The 13,825-nt window shown below is 43.4% G+C and overlaps 1 protein-coding gene across 6 annotated transcripts in view; it reads right to left on the reverse strand.

Annotated features, from left to right (window-relative positions):
- Positions 1-13,825, reverse strand: part of PRPF40B (pre-mRNA processing factor 40 homolog B) — a 1,091,929-nt gene that overhangs the window by 51,713 nt on the left and 1,026,391 nt on the right. The window lies entirely within an intron of this gene.

Genomic DNA, 13,825 nt, shown 5'->3' on the forward strand with positions numbered 1-13,825 from the left:
TGAAGCTGCTCCAGGGCTTGCTCAATAATGCTAGAGGCATAACTGGCTTTCCAGTGCTAATCTGTCCCCAAATTGCCTCAGTGAGGCATAAAGAACACCCCTGTTTTTTCCATGAATCCTCTTCTTATGGTGCTCGACCTTGTATCTCAATCAAGTGGACAATATACTGCATGTTAAAGCCCTCCTTTACCAACATGCATCGTCCTGTCATTTGTTTAATAGTTTCTATTTCAAAATTAGAAATTGTTGAGAAATAGGCTGCCTTTTTGGCTTCTGAATCTGCGGATTCGTTTCTGTGGGATATTCTGTCTTCCCTTTCAGTATGCTCTGCACATTTTACAACTGCTAGAGTCAATGGGATTGCTAATGCTTCAATACGTTTATCCAATAGGGCAGCATGTTGCACTGGAGTGTCGTATGCGTGGAGGAAGCCCCTCCTTTTCCAGTGTGACAAACCTGCATGTACGGTTGACGTCACATAGGCAGAGTCAGAGTACACTGTCACTTCCTTATCTTCAAATCTCTGAAGCGCGGCGATAAGCGCCACTAATTCTGCATCCTGTGCTGAGCAATGCGAAGGGAATCGAGAGTTTGTCACAAACTCAAATTCACTGGGGGTCATTACGAGGTAGGCGGTAAGGGGTTAACGGTGCCGGTAAAGGTGCCGGAGCAGTCAACCCATTACCGCCCCATTACGAGGTCTGCTTGCGGGAACCCGCTAAGGTCGCCTGGTTTTACCAGGCATACTTAGCGGGTCCCACGAGCAGACCAGCATGCTAACAACGGGCCTGTTATTAACGGGCCTGTTAGCATCATCCTCATTCCCATTGAACCCTATGGGGGCTCGAATGGGAATGGGGATGTACCGGTCCGAGTTCCTTGAATGAGGAATTATCGGGCCCTCTAAGGTCGGAATGGCCCGGTAATTCCTCATTCAAGGAACCCGGACCCGGTACCCGGTAAGGGGGTAGCCATGCCGTTAATAGCGGCATGGTTACCTTCTTCCTCGTAATAACCCTGACTGTCTTGGTTTATCTTTATTACTGCTGTTCCAGTATGCCTTTCGTCAGTTGTTTGATACATTTTTGAAGAACCGTCAATAAAGAGAACTTACCCTCTCCCGATAGCATTTTCTCTGGCTTTGGGAATATCATCATAGTGTTCAGTATACGTTGTGCAATCATGTACATAACCATCCTCCCCTACTGGTTCTGCCATTGATGTTGCTGGGTTCACTGTCTTACATCTGACAATTTTAATCGCAGAATTCAATATAATGAACTCGTATACTGATGCTATATGTGTGGTCAGTGTACTTTTAGGTTTCTCTAAAATCGCAAATAAGGCACGCTTAACAAATAATGTTACTGAACACCCCATTGCACCTAAAGACTGCTCACAGGGATAATGCACTTTCACAACTGGGTCTACAATCCTGCTATTTGTCCATGTCCCAATGTTGTTTTCTAACTAAGGACTGCTGTTTGACTTCTCCATTTGGATGAGAAAATAAATAAAATTCTTCATGATAATCTGGAATTCCTAACACAAGGGCGTTTTTAATTCTTGAAATCCTTCAATCATCTCATATGTTCATGTTATTTTACTCTTGCTCACCTGTGCTTCTTTAAGTTTTTAAAAATTGGTTGTATATATGTACTGTAATTGAAATCCCAAGCCCTACAATAGTTACGTAGGTCTAAAAAATGTTGCACTTCCCTCACTTTTTAGGTTCTGAGGTCCTCATAATTACTTCTGCTCTCTCAGGCATCACTTTCCTCCCCTCATGAGAAATTAGCTGTCCTATGTACAAAAAACCTCTTCCTGACAGCATTGTAGCTTTTCCTTGTCTACTTTTTATCCTTTCTCTGAGAGTATAGTCCTTAGTTTAACTGAATCTTCTCTGTATCTTTCTTCTGTCTCACTGCACACCAAAATGTCATCCACATACTGGACTGTTGTTCTTTCGAGCTGAACATAGCCTAAGTCCATCTGAAGGACTCTGTTAAAGTTTTGAAGGGGACCCACAGTACCCCTGGGACAAACGAGTATGTTTCAGGTGGATATTTCTTTACGAAAAAGAAGTCAAATCCTGTGAGTCTTCATGGAGGGGAATTGAAAAGAACGTATTCTTTAACTCTATGACTGTTTTTTACCGCTCCTACTCCCTTCAATAAATTCACTTCATATGGACTTATAGTCCATAAAATACTTGGTGCTGTCTCTAAATATTCCTGGAAAAATTATGATTTCTTTTTTATCAACGCCATTCTCTGTGGTATTTCTCTATTCTTTAATCCAATAAGTGAGACGTATGAAAAATACTAATTCATCATCTGAGTACTCATCCTTAAACAGCTCCTCATCTTTCAAATCTGTCATTCTGTATCCTTAACTAAGGGCCATCACTGTTCTCCACCCTCTTCCTTCATCAACTGCCCCATGAAGAACCACCCTTTCCTTTCTAATCACTGCTGCTTCTAGCTCCAAGGGGATTGTCTGTCCTTCTTCATCGTCCATAGGGATTTCTGGTCTGAACAAAAACTCATCAGGTATTCTTAATAGTTTACCTATCAATCTGGGTATCCACGATAATAAAACAGTCACTCCATACAAACATATTTCTGAATCCAATGGGACTCCTCGTAATGCCTTCTGGCCTGTAAAGGCTAATATGAACACTCTCACGTTCACATAATTTAACCTTGGGGTGGAACACACTATTCTCTCATCAGTAAGTCATGCTTGCTTTAATATGTTAACTGGCGTCTGCCTAGAATATAATAATGGCATTGACATATCGTGTTCTCCTATAGAGATTAGTAATTCGTCTGTGAAAAGAAATAAGCTCATCGCTCCAGAGAATCCCTGCCCATTCATGGCAATACTTGCCATTGGATATTTTCCCTCATGAACACATTAATGAGTTGCTCCAGTGTCTATAAGAAATGGAAATGTCCTGCCTCCTATCGTCACCTTGACTCTGAGATCCTCTTGGGGGTCTGGTGTCACAGATAGTACTGAATAGGTGGCTCTGTGGGCTGTCCTATTGTGGATATAAATTCATCCCTGTATGTGTGACAGGATTTCCTCCTACCACGCCCACACTCCATAATTTGGGTGCGGGTGCTTACTGGACTCCTGTAGTCATATTCCATTGTGGGCCATGGCCTGTTGTGTCTGCGCTTGCTGAGTTTGTACCTGTTGTGTTTGCATGGGTACTTGCTGCGATTGCCCTTGTGGCATTTGCATTTGTAATGGCGCTTGCTGTATCTGCTGTAGTTGCAGCGCATATGTCTGAGCCTGGGCGTGATCTTGGGCATAAAAGTCCTGCGGTTTTATATTATATTGTGGAACATAGCCCATCTCCCCTCTTGGAGCTTGCTGCATGCTTCCTCTGATTCTATATGTTCTGGCTATGCATCATATTCTTCTGCAATTCCAGCATTGTTGCGGCTGTCCGCCATTATATCCTCCTCTTCCCTGGAGGTTTTGAAATCCACCTCGCCCTCCTCCTCTAGGCCCAATCCCTCTTCCTCTTGGTGAAAAATTGGATCCACTCTGATCTGTGGGATATACTATGTTGTTTTGTGGCACAGACTGCATCTCCTGTGTCACCCCACCTTCATTACTCAGAAAAACAGCTCCCTTTATAGCTATTTTTGACACCTTTTTCTGGACTAACTTCACCTCCTCCTGCTTCATACTCTAAGCTTTCATCTTATTATTCTCCTGCATAAATGGACAGTGATGCACGAGCATCAATTGTTTTTCTGGACATGGTTTCGCTTCCATTCCCATCTGTTTCTTCATCTGCCGTTGCACTGGCTCGGGCAGTCCCTGCACACAAAATGTGCTAAAATAATGCCACAGTTTTATTCTATGGTTCACGCATCTCAAGGTGCCGTCTCTTGAATGTCTTGAATATAGGCGACAAGGTCCTCATCCTCCCCCATTTTCCTAGTCATAATCGCACCCATATCTATCGGGATATTGTACTCTGATCGCTTGCCATACATCTGCTCTGCAATTATTAAATGGCGCTCCATCATGTGTTGTGTTTTGTGCAGTCACACCTGCATATCCTGCTCTTTTCCAAATGTCATCAACTTTCTCTCCAATATTGGCTGCTAGCAAGCCTTTTATGTCACCTATGGCTAACGTCATTGCTGATGTCATTCTCTCTAATTCATGAATCCATTTTCCTGCACCAGAAGTTAAACTTGGTAATTTACATCTTAAATTGTCTTTATCCATTTGTGGCCATAGTATATATTGTGGTCGTCCTCCCTCTTTCTCTAATAGTTAGAATTGTGAAAATCCTGGTCCATAATCATACCTACCTACACTGCTTGTTTTTGCAGGTGGGGCTAGCCTGTTTGTCTCCGTCCTTGTAGTGCCCTAATCTACTTACATAAGGTGTGGATACATCCCCTGTACTACGCGATCGTGCTTGTGGTCGATCAGTCTATAGTGTCGATTTTGGTGTACTTTCTTTGGGGTCTTCTAGATCTGACCATTTTACCCCTTTTTCTACACTCAATTCTTTTGAATATCTGCATGCACCCTCCCTTCGCACTCCCTCGCTTTCTTCCCTTTCTTCGTCTGACATTATTATGCTCCAGCTTGAATGACAGTTGTCCTTTCCTGCATCATCAAGATCTAGTATACTTAAAGACAGCATTCTTTGCTCATCTGGTATGACATTATCTGATCTTCCATACAAACATTCCACTGTAGGCTATTGTTAAATTACTTTTTTATAATTTTGATTCCATAGGTCCGGGTATCTATAACCGATATCCCAATCTGCGTACATGGCATGACTAGCTCTAATAACTAGTTTGAAAGATCCATACAAATTCAGAGGTGATGACTGAGAAACAAAGAAGAAACAAAGAAGACCTGACTGCAGCGACAACCGTTGCTTCATGGAGCCTGATAAAGGCGCCAACAAGCCAGAACCATGGAAATTCCTTTGCTGGGTGTCCATCTGCAAAAGAGCTGTCGCCAGATCCATCGAAGTCCTCTTCTCCAGTTGCCAGGACTGAGAAACCTGTGACCGGGTCTGCTGTCGCCTCACCGCTGGAACCTTCCTGCTGCAATTGCTTCTTCATTCAAAGGTACTGTCTCCCTTCTGGTAGAACTTACCTGGAGTCAGCTTTCATGATTCAGAGACACTGGTGGCTGCAGATAGCTTCTATCTTGCACCCTCCCAGGTCCCCCATAGAGTTACATTGGGGTGGACAACCCATTGTGCTCTTGTGGTAAAACCACCTGCTCTAGGACACTGGTCCTTGAGGCATTCCTTCAGGGGGTTACCCTAACCTCCCTGAGATTCTTTCTAACCAACATTGCTACTTACCTACACCTATAGTAAAAGTAAAAGAGAAGTAGGAGGGGCTATCTGGTTGAGCTAGCGACGGGGTTGTTCATCAGATTTGAGATGAATCTAGTTGGAGGGTGCATGCATGGTTGTAAGCAATTAACCTAAGCCCAAGGCCAAAAGAGAAAACTAAAGAAACGAATTTAGCAATGCTCCATGCACTCCTTAACTTCTGGCCATTCTCTGTTCCTCTTGTCTATGCTCCCAGTAGGTCTAGGAATGTCTTAGAACTAGTCTAGTTTTAATAAAACACTGTCCAAAAACCCTGTACATTATTTTGTGAACTTTTTAGTTTAATATAGGTTAGATACACATAGCCAGGTTAGATACGTATAGCCGACATGTGTTTCGACACCTCTTACAGGTCTTTCTTTGGGCTAATTTCCATTAAACAGCAAAACATTTTGTTGAACCACACATTGTACATAACAGATTGTTGATCAATGCCCACAGTACCAAACATATCCAAATAATTGCCAAAGAAAGGAGTTATTAGTAGTTACAACGACATTTACAAACATAATCATGTGCATCCATTAAATATCCACCCATGTGGATATATTGTTAACCATGTCGAAAATGAGTTCCAAATGTACCTGTTCACAACCATTACCAAGTTACAAGGGAAGAGGGAACCATGCACCCAATACCCAGGCACTTGCCAGCCCTTTTTGAATTATAAAGCACACCTACACTTTGGCACAGTTGATGTGATGCTCATGCACTAGTTTCTGAAGGGGTTCCACAGATACACTTGACATATTTTTCTGTGAAAGGAAATGTATGGCAAAGTGATATTGTCTAACTGGAGTACAGGGCAGCCAAATCAGATCTGGCGAGCATGTGGGAGTCAAAGTACAATCGGCATCCTGTATGTTTGCCCAGGAAAAAGACCAGAAAAGCTTGAATTTGGCGACATCCACTAATAGGGTGACAGACAAATGGTTGAAAGGATGCATGCACATTTTTAGAGGCAGAGTTTGCATTCAGCTCCCATTGGTCCTATAAGATAGGTTCAACTGCATTTTAAACTTTGCCGGTCGTTAGGACAAATGCCGAAAACGTAAACAAGCAACATGAAACCTAGGGCGACCTGTAGAAGTTCTGCTGTAACAACCTGCCTAAGATCAAAGTAAGGTGAAGCAGCGCTCCCCCAATTTGGCCTGGTGGGGACGGCTTGGTTGGAAGTCTCCAATGCCTCTCCTTTCCCAGAAGAAGTCTTGCTGCTCACCCTACATGACTAGACACACCAAGGTGTAAGGACAAGATGAGTTAGGGTACATTACAGGTAGAACCAGTAACCTTGTTACAAAAGAAGACCATCATCTAAAAACGCTGGCACTCTCAGTAACCTGAGGGTTACCTGATCCACTTGATCCGCTGGGCCACTGGCAGTAACACCTGCTTACTGGACCTGCATCATTGCCTACAGGACAGATGCCCCATACCCGGAATCAGATCACTTTTGTCTTCAGGCAATCAATACCCCAATGGCAACTTTGAAGCCTTCCTTCACACAGAGGGAGCCTCCTTTCTCTTCACTGGAGCACGTGTTGCTTGAAGTCTGACTTCTAAAACTATTTCCACACCTTTTGACATGTCACAATTGCTATCCTATAACCACAAGCAACTGTCTATTACCTTCACACTGCTGCACTGACTTCTATGGAAGAGGTTTATTCCCATTGAAAACAGAAGCAGTTGCAACCAACAGTCAAAAGTTATAAAATTTAATTTGGCAAAAGCAAAATGTGAAAGCTGATGTACAGCAGAATTCTGGTTACCAAACACAGGGTTCTCTTCTGTCTGCAGGGCAGGGCTTCATGTGAGCAGGACAAACCTTCTTCTTCTGTAGGACAGTGCTTTCTCCTACTGGGCATGTAATTATTTCCCTCTGCAGGATAGGGTGTTAGGGTGCAAGTCTTGAACTGTTGCTCTGAAGAAGCTTGTGAAAGTTTTAAGGGAAGAAATGGAACAGATACGATGCAGACTAATGTAGTTTATGGCAGGTAGAGAAGACTGGGCTCTTTCACAAGTGGATTTAAGTCAATAGGTTAGTTGGGACACACTTCAATGTGCTATCATTGTTGGATGCATAACACCTCCCACACTTACAGTGACACCAGATTTGAAACACAAAATTCATATACACCAAAAATGCAACATCTGGTCGTTGTCACCACAGTTCCCTATAGAAAAGAACTTGACATTAAAATAGGAGGAAAAGTGCTGCATGCACCCTTATTTTCTGAGAGTTCTCCTATAAATCTGCTCGGCGGGACCTGCTAAGCAAGTTGAACATGACTGTTTCCTTCACAGACAGTGGGGTAGTGATGCCAACCCAGGTATGTGTGTTATAAGAGCTATGATTATCATCAACACACTGGGGAGAGGACGTAGTTCACGGTATACCTGTGGACCTCGACATCTTTGTGTACGGCATAACTGTGCTTTTTGAGGCTGTGCCCCAAATTGGTAAAGATTGCTGGCCCATCAGACTTCATTTTCTGGCCTGTGGTAACTCCTGAATTGGTGGCAGGAACAATGCTGTTTTTGGATCTGCAGGACCTCGTAGTGTCAGCGTAGAGATTTGTTGTCATAAGGACTAGTTCAGAAGGGTGCGAATGGCGCAGTGTTATGCATCGATCCAAAAGTGCCTCGTAAGGATGTTACTGATGCAAATTTGTTTGAGGACAGACCAGAAGATGGCGAAATTGTGCTGGCAATTTCCATCCCCTGTGAAATTATTTATTTATTTATTCATATTTTTAAAGCGCACATCAGCCCTTGGGTAAGGCATTCCAAAGTTTGGGTGCTATGTAAGGGAAGCTAATGCCACCAGCGTTGGCTCTTTTTATGGCGGGTACGCAGAGTTGGTTGGCGTGGTGGCTTCTTTTTGGGCGGGCAGAGGTGTTCTTGGTTATGGTTTCTGATAGGTAGGATGAGAGATTGATGCATTTGTGTGTAAGGGTGAAGATTTTGAAGTTGATCCTTTCTTTAACTATGGTACAATGCCCCTTGATTGCTCTTGTGGCACTGACCCCTTTCACTGACACATATTTAGAGCAGGTCCCTGAAAGATTATGGACGACAAATGCGCATGACGTAGGGCTCCTACAAGGAGTGACCCCAGTACATATAACAACGAAGCCAGGTGATGTGCTGCCCCGAGTGAAACAATACCTGTTATCAAGAGAGGCTGAGGAGGGCATACAAGACACTATCGTTGCACTACTAAAACAAGGGATAATTGTACTGTCCACCTCCCCCTGCAACACAGCAACATATCTTATGAAGAAAGCAAAAGGGGGGAGTTGGAGGATGATCCAGGATTTGTGCCCCCTTAATGACATTGTGCAGGCAGAATTTTCAGTAGTTCAAAACCCTGCGACAATACCTTGTAACATCCCCAAAGAGGCAACTCATTTTACTGTGGTGGATCTTAAGAACGCCTTCCATTCTATTCCCCTACATTCCCTACATCCCAACTCACAATATATCACCACGTTAAACACACTGTTTCATTTCATCAATCAATAGACAAGTTCATAAAAACATTGCACATTAAATGATTCTTGTGTGTTTAAGTACTCAACATGTTTCGGGGATTGAATCCCCTTCTTCAGGAGTTGTTCACCTTTTCTTTTCTGTCCACCTAGGGAATGTAGTTTGATAATATTATGTTTTAATACAATACTCATTCTAACATGATATTTTAGTTATAAATCTGCCATGTTGTAACATGATATGACAGATTTATAACTAAAATATCATGAGAACGTGTCAATTGATTGATGAAATGAAACAGTGTGTTTAATTGTTTACCTTAACAGAACTTTGAGTTCGTTGAATGGAAAAGTGCAAAATTAAGAAGAAATTGTACGCTTGTGATTACTAACATGTGAATTTGGAACATAGTTAGGAATTGTTGTGCATTCAACTAAGTCTTGTATGACTGAATAATATATTTTGGAAGATAATAAGAATCACAATATTTACAGGGGACGGGTGAGTTCCACTAAACTGTGGACGACTGCTGTTGTTACAAAGGTTTAATACAACCTAGTGCCAAGATTGGTTTTCTCCCCGGCACCCCATTAACTCTCTTTAAAACCCACAAACAAGAAATTAATAACGGTGTGCACAGGGCCATTTTCGTTCATTACCTCACAGTGCCCTACCGTGCGCAAATAATTGAGTTACAGGGTCATGCACCACAAGAAGAGAGAGACTTTTGGGTTAAAAGAGGATGTAAGCAGTCTCTGATAGATTTGTTATGGAGGCAAGACATTTCAGGAAAAGCAGTAACGCCATATGAGTCACTCCTGGTCGCATTCGACCAGTTGCACCATCCATCTCATGTTTCTAAACAGCTCATTGCATCGGACATACAGGAGGACTGGTTTGTCCCCAACATCCAGGTAAACTTGACAAGTACGGTCATACACGGCACCAAGTGCCAAAGTTACAGTACATAACTCAAAATAAGAACTATCAGAGGTACCTTGCCCCGCTCCACTGGGCTGTTCGGCAAATTGCACATTGACTATGCGGACATGGGGGAAAGGTGCAATGGGTCCCGTTATCTCATTGTGGTAGTGTGCCCCTTCTCCAGGTGGATGGAAGCAGGACCATGTGAACAGAGGATAGCACAGGGGCAATGTGCTGGTCTTGGAAGCAAGACCATGCAGAGCAACAGAGGTTAAAATCCCAGATCTGCAATTAATAACTGAATTTAGGTATGGTATTAGGCACGTTATTAAAAAAAATGAAATAAATGTGCACAGTTTTTGGTGCAAGCGGTTTTCCCTCGATGGGGTGTGTGCGATGTATTAATATCAGATAACGGCACACACTTTTTAATGAACTCTTTTGGGAAATTTGGCATTGGGCACCGGATGTGCACCATTTACCAACCACAGGCCAACAGCGTTGTTAAAGGCATAAATGGCCTATTAAAGAGTAAATTGTCAAAACTTTGCACCACTTTAAAAAAGAACTGGATGCACTGTTTGCCACTGTGTTATTCGGTTTGCACACACAGGCCTGCAAAGACCACCATTTATCACCCCATGAGGTGGTAACAGGGCACTGCATGCATACACCACTCTCCCCTTTTAGAAAAGCATCCAATGCTCACAGGGCAGCTTTTATTTTGGGGGAGGAATTTAAAAGCTACCTGTCCTCCCTAACGAAGGCCATAAAATTTGGCTCCCAACAGATTGCACCACATAGGAAAGAACCGGCGCGGCAACCGACACACCAACAGTGTCACCCCCTCTCCAATTGATCCCTGGACAATGGACATACATTAAAAATGTTGTCTGCTGCTGGTCAAAACCCAGATAAAACAGACCTTATCAGGTTGTCTACGCCACTCCCCTCGTAGTAAAAGTGAAGGAGTTACACTACTGGGTGCACCTCTCAGATCTACGCAAAACACCACAGCCTGAGCAGGACATACAAGATTAACTTGCCCACCTCCATCCCTAGAGATCACCTATAAATACCTTCGGCCCGAGTAAAAGAACAACCACCCGACCACATGTGAAAAGTTCAAAAACTCTGCTAAGCATTAAATTTGCACAGGGAGTGCACTCTTGCACTTCCCTAGACTCTTCACTATCTCTCTCTTTCTCTCTATCTCTCTATCTTTCTCTCACTCTTTTCCTCTATTCCTCTTTCTGTTCTTTTAGTCTTTTCTTGTTGTGTAATAAGTTTTTTTTACAGGTGAATTTTGCAATGGACCCTACAGGATCAAACGACTGTGTATGTTAGAAAGAGTGTATGATACAATGTTAACATGTTCCTATTCATATATATGTGCACTGCATTATATTGCTGTAGTGTTTTTTGTGTTTATGTTGGGGTTAGGAATATATTGGAGCTGAATTTTTATATGGGGTGAATGTATAAAAGGGGGAAGCTAATTAATGCTGGTTTTAGTAATGCCACTGTTATTAGCACAAGTTATAATGCCACCCACGATAAAAAGAAAAGGCTTACCAATATAGCTATGTCCTTATTTTTGCCTAAGAGGTTTTCTAACATGATTATGAAATCTAGCCTTTCTTCTATTACCCCCACACAATATCGTAGTAGGACATTCCAAAAGACAAGTTAAAAGGGCCAAGGATGATGCCTATTGAGTCCTATGCCTGGACGTAATAGAAGATGTGCACAATCTAGAACTTTCAAATAGCTGGTACGCAGACATGAGCTCAGTAGGGAGAAAAAGAGTGAATAGAAGTTGCTATGTTTGTTCATTGATAGCTCACGAATCAGGGGAACCCAAGGTATTGCTACCACAAGAATTATCAATCATAGAGGTTCAATGCCTAGTTCATCTGGCACTGTGTAGGCTGTAAGGCACTTTCCAGGTGCAGAGTGTTCAACTACAAATTATGGAACCAGACAAGATACTGTGCACTAGAAATCCTAAAGGTATCCAATACCTGCGAAGACCATACTTGAAAGTGCAAGGGGTAAAGTATGTGGCGAACAAGTGGCAAGAAACAACAACAAGCTGCTGTCATGACCCATAGAACGTGCCCCTTCTGGACTTCCTGGTCCTTATCGCGCCGGGGCTTGTATTCTTTGTTACTCCCAACATGGCCGCAACAAACAACTTGCCTCGCACCAGCTCCCACGTCGCACACGGCATGTTCCATAAATTGGCCACGCCCCCGCGGCCGCGCGTGTCTCAACGCTATCATTAGGTAGTGACTTGACGTGTGTGTGCTGTTCGGCGAATCCACTATTCCTGGATCCTGGTTCCTTCTTCCTTCCTTCACCCCTTCCCTCTAATCTGCTCCTGAATCCCCATTCTTAGCGACCGCTACCTATTTTCCTGGACATCCTGGAACAGCAGCCTTCCCGGAACTCCGAACGCGCTCTGCAGCCGGACGAGACTCGAGCGAGCCTATACAAGACCCGATCCGTCCACAAGAGGAATCCTCCCGCGGAACAGAGCAAGAAGCGAGCCCAGGTGAGACGGGGGGGGAGATTTATGACAGTTTGAGACGCCAAACGACCGACACTGATACTGCTATGGAGAAAGCAGTGCAGGACCTTATGCGTGGCATGCAAGAGCTCACAACTGAAGTACAGAACTTAAAGGCTGAGAATGCTGCGTTAAGGCAGCTTGTTTTGTCTTGCGACCCCGCTAACAAGGACAGTGTGTTACTGGGTGGAGTGGTAGACAAATATGATTGATCGGCAAAATCCTTACGTGGATTCCTGGATTCCTGCTTGGTGCATTTTACTTTTAAGCCCTATTATTTTTCAACTTCTAGGGCGAAGGTGGGCTTCATAATCTTGCACCTCACAGGGAACGCGTTGACCTGAGCCACTCCCTTAGTCAACTCAGGGGATGCCCTCCTTGATGATTATGATGGATTCGGTTTATAGTCATAATGTCGACAACAAAAATGTCGACAGTCAAAAAGTCGAAAAAAAAATGTCGAAAAAAAAAATGTCGACTTTTTTTTCAATGCATTTTTTTTTCGAAATGGGGGGATCCCCCCCCAGCCCCCCTTTTTTTTATTTTTTTTTTATTTTTCCCTTTTTTTTTTACTCCCGAACCCCTAAAATAAATATATAATTAAAAAAAACGAAAGTCGACATTTTTTTTTTCGACATTATTTTGTCGACATTTTTGTCTGTCGACATTTTTTTTTCGACATTATGACTCCCCACCGATGGATTCATTCAGGCACTCTAGCCTATGTTCGACCGCCCAGAATAGGTTTTAAGTGCTCAGGAACGCTTACTTGATTTCCGACAGGGTACTCAGGATATGCTAACGTACGTTACTAGATTCAAACAACTGGCCAAGGAAGCGGATTGGTCCTCAGAAGCAAGTTTCACTCTATTTTGCAGGGGTCTAAACAAGGACATTAAGGATGAATTAGCCCGGGTGGCTCGTCCCAGTTAATTCCAGGCTCTTATGGATATATCTATGCAGATAGACTTCCGAATCCAGGAAAGAAAGGCTGAAAGAAGAAAGACCAAGACACCCTTTCAAAGGAATTCCCTTGAGACATCTGTTAAAACCGATTCTGCCCCAAACCCTGACATAGATCCGGAACCCATGCAAATCGGAGCCTTCCGTGGGCCTATTTCCCCTCAAGAAAGGATGAGAAGGATCCACACAGGCCTGTGCAAGTATTGTGCCTCGGAGAAACACCTTGTTAGAGAATGCCCTCTTGCACCTCCACGGCGTTCAGGAAACGCCAGCTCCCGATCCTAGATGGAGAGAGGTGTCGGGAGAGAGATGTTTGCCCCACATCAATTCCATCCTTGAACTCTCCTGGACAAAACAGTTTAGTGATACTACAGGCCTTCCTCTCGCCCTCCAAAGACAAGACCTATCCCATTCTGGCCTTGGTGGACTGCGGAGCTATGGGAATTTTCATTGATCAAGACTGGGTTGTTAGT

The sequence above is a fragment of the Ambystoma mexicanum genome, chromosome 3q (assembly GCF_040938575.1).
Source record: "Ambystoma mexicanum isolate Mex_15411 chromosome 3q, UKY_AmexF1_1, whole genome shotgun sequence".
Lineage (NCBI taxonomy): Eukaryota > Metazoa > Chordata > Amphibia > Caudata > Ambystomatidae > Ambystoma > Ambystoma mexicanum.